General features: G+C 37.7%; 2 long non-coding RNA genes across 2 annotated transcripts in view; one reads left to right on the forward strand and one right to left on the reverse strand.

Moving 5' to 3' along the window:
- The window catches only part of LOC107863887, an 11,851-nt gene extending 10,089 nt beyond the window's left edge, over positions 1–1,762 (reverse strand). The window contains exons 1-2 of the long non-coding RNA XR_001672479.2: positions 1,262–1,762; positions 940–1,097 (exon numbers count right to left, since the gene is read on the reverse strand). This is a non-coding gene — a long non-coding RNA (uncharacterized LOC107863887). The remainder of the gene's footprint in view (positions 1–939; positions 1,098–1,261) is intronic.
- The window catches only part of LOC107863886, an 8,493-nt gene extending 5,803 nt beyond the window's left edge, over positions 1–2,690 (forward strand). Inside the window, exon 3 of the long non-coding RNA XR_001672478.2 lies at positions 2,318–2,690. This is a non-coding gene — a long non-coding RNA (uncharacterized LOC107863886). The remainder of the gene's footprint in view (positions 1–2,317) is intronic.
- Positions 2,691–2,753: the final 63 nt, after the last annotated feature.

Here is a 2,753-nt window from a genome sequence, read left to right on the forward strand (position 1 = left end):
GGGGGGACCGGCTTGGAACCGGCGGTCGGCGCCGGAGGGTGGCGGGGCCCGGAGGTCGGGGCCGGCGGTCGGGTCGGGTCGGCGCCGAAGGTCAGCGACGGCGCCGGGGATCGGGGACCGGTGCGAGAGAGAGGGAGAGAGGGTAGGGAGAGAGAGAGAGAGAGCCGTTAGGGCGGCGCCGGAGGTCGGCGCCGGGGCCGGAGGTCGGGTCGGGTCGGCGCCGAAGGTTGGCGACGGCGACGGGGGCCGGTGACCGGTGCGAGCGAGAGAGAGGGTAGGGAGGAAAGAAGAGAGCCGTTAGAGAGAGGGTAGGACACAAACTAATACCCGATATCTCTCTACAAATGATAATCAATCCCAATTATCAAACCAAAAGCTAAAATTATTCTACCTTCACTTGCCTTCATATATTATGCTCCACCTACTCTTTTACTGCTATCAATTTCCTACATACATGTAAGGTACTATACCCCTTTGCTATAATAGGGTGAAACATTTTTCAGTATATGTTCCACATGAATTCGCTCCAAAGGGAGGAGGTAGAGGTTCTAAAATTCCACCATAACGTGGCATAGAAAGCTTTGAAAACTGTGTGGAGTAATCTAAAACTAATACCTCCCTCCTCTTTGGGATAACACATGTTATCCCAGGAAATTTAGTGCTTATTTCTGGATGTAGTGGTGTTTTCCCAGAAAAACTTAGCAAAGATCTTATACAATTGATTAATGTCACTCATTGGTGGATTCATAGGTGATAGAAGATATACAGGCATCGATTGTAATACATGAGCAATTAGAACGTGTCTACCCCTAAATGATAGACGCTTGTGCTTTCATAAAATTAATCTCTTCATTACCTTCTTGATTAAATACTCAAAGTGAGATCTTTTCTTTCTTCCATAAAAGACTGGACACCCCAAATATGTAAAGGAAAAAGTACCTTTAGTTATGCCAGTAATCCTCTTGGCTAGATTACATACTCCACCTGGGGTCTTCTTATGTAAATAAAATAAACTCCTTTCCAAATTAATCATCTGTCCTGACATCTTTCATACTCTCTTTGTGCCCTTATCATTTTCCTCATAGATCCTGAGTATCCTGAGAAGAAAAGGATAGTGTTATTTGTATATGATAGATGATTTATCTTTGGACTCTATTTAGGCATCTCATATCCTTTGAAAAAAGGATCTTCAAAAAGGTTATTCAGGATTCTTGATAAAACCTCTGAGCAATAATAAAAAGGTTGGGGGATAATAAATCACCTTGCTTCGACCCTTTTGAGGATTAAAAGAAACTAAAAAAGTGTCCATTCATCAACGCTAAATACCAATTGTTGCTTATTAACCTTACCACCATATCTATAATCCTTTCTGAAAAATCAAATCTTCTCGACACCTTCACTAGATATTTCCACGATACTCTATCATATTTCTTTTCCATATCCAACTTTACCACTATATTATGATTTTTATTTCTCAAATTCATATCCCTGATGATATCATGTGTCAACAATACATTTTTAGTAATACTTCTTTCTTTGGTAAAATTTGTTTGATTTGGTGATCAGAGAAAAATTCTACAATTCTCCTATGCACCAGCCTAGAAATGATCTTATTGACAAAATTACTTAGATTGATTGTCTTAAGTCACCAAAGGTCTTAACAACCTCCTTTTTAGGTATCAACAATAAATTACTGTGAGTGACATATATTTAGGGAGCTCATGACCATAGAAAAAGGTCTTAACCATATTCTTTATGTCATTTTCAATTATCTCCCATATTGAGTGACATAAAAAATACATTTTTATTTTATCAAAATAGTATAAAAGTGCCTACATATTATTTTGCCTTATAAATATCTAAAATAATTCAATTGAAACAAACTTTTAAAATTACAAGCTGAGTATAAAAAAAGTAGTGCTCAATGGAGTTCGGAAGATTTTACGAAGCTAAAGGGCTTCTTGACTTCAATCTAATAAACGGTATAAGAAAATTCTAAAGTACATCCAAAAGTTTAAAAAAGTGTTTATGGTAACACAATTTTTTATTAGGTTGTTCATTCTTTAGTGTGATAAGCTTTTGACTTTGATAATTTAGTCGTCTCAATGCAAACAGGGTAAGGAGACCTACTTCTGCACAGTTTGAAAATATAGTTTGGGAGGGAATTAGTAATGTATTGTTTGTCACACTTTAAACACCAAGCATCTTGATAAGTCGTCAATTTGATGACTTGTTACCACCTTTTAAGCTTAAATTATCATGTTTTTCATTGATTTGGTGTTAATCTTATGTATAATGATCATCTGTGCAAATAAAGGTTGAAACTGAAGATGATCAAGCCATTAAAGTCAATGAGAGGTCAAATATGAAAGAAAAAGTGCCCAAAAGATCACATGGACGTATCGGGAGGCCACCCGCTTGATAGCCAAAATAGCCCCATCTGCACCCATGGTGCACCCCATCTGCGCCCAGTCTACTCTAGATCTGCTTAAGTTGATCAAGAGTGCAGTGGAATTTTTGTAAATTTGGTTAAATAGGAATTTGGGGCTAAATTGGGGGTTTTCGGCTCATTTCTACCACCAGTGAGAATCGTTGTACTACTCTTGATCTAAGAGCATATTAAAGTGACTCTCAAGTGAAGAATTAGTGATTTCTATCGATGATTTATTGAAATTAAAGCTTGGATTTTACATTTTATTTATTTTCTATAGATCAATTTGATGAAAATTTTAGTAAATCTCTACTTTCTCTCT

This window comes from Capsicum annuum, chromosome 3, assembly GCF_002878395.1.
Source record: "Capsicum annuum cultivar UCD-10X-F1 chromosome 3, UCD10Xv1.1, whole genome shotgun sequence".
NCBI lineage: Eukaryota > Viridiplantae > Streptophyta > Magnoliopsida > Solanales > Solanaceae > Capsicum > Capsicum annuum.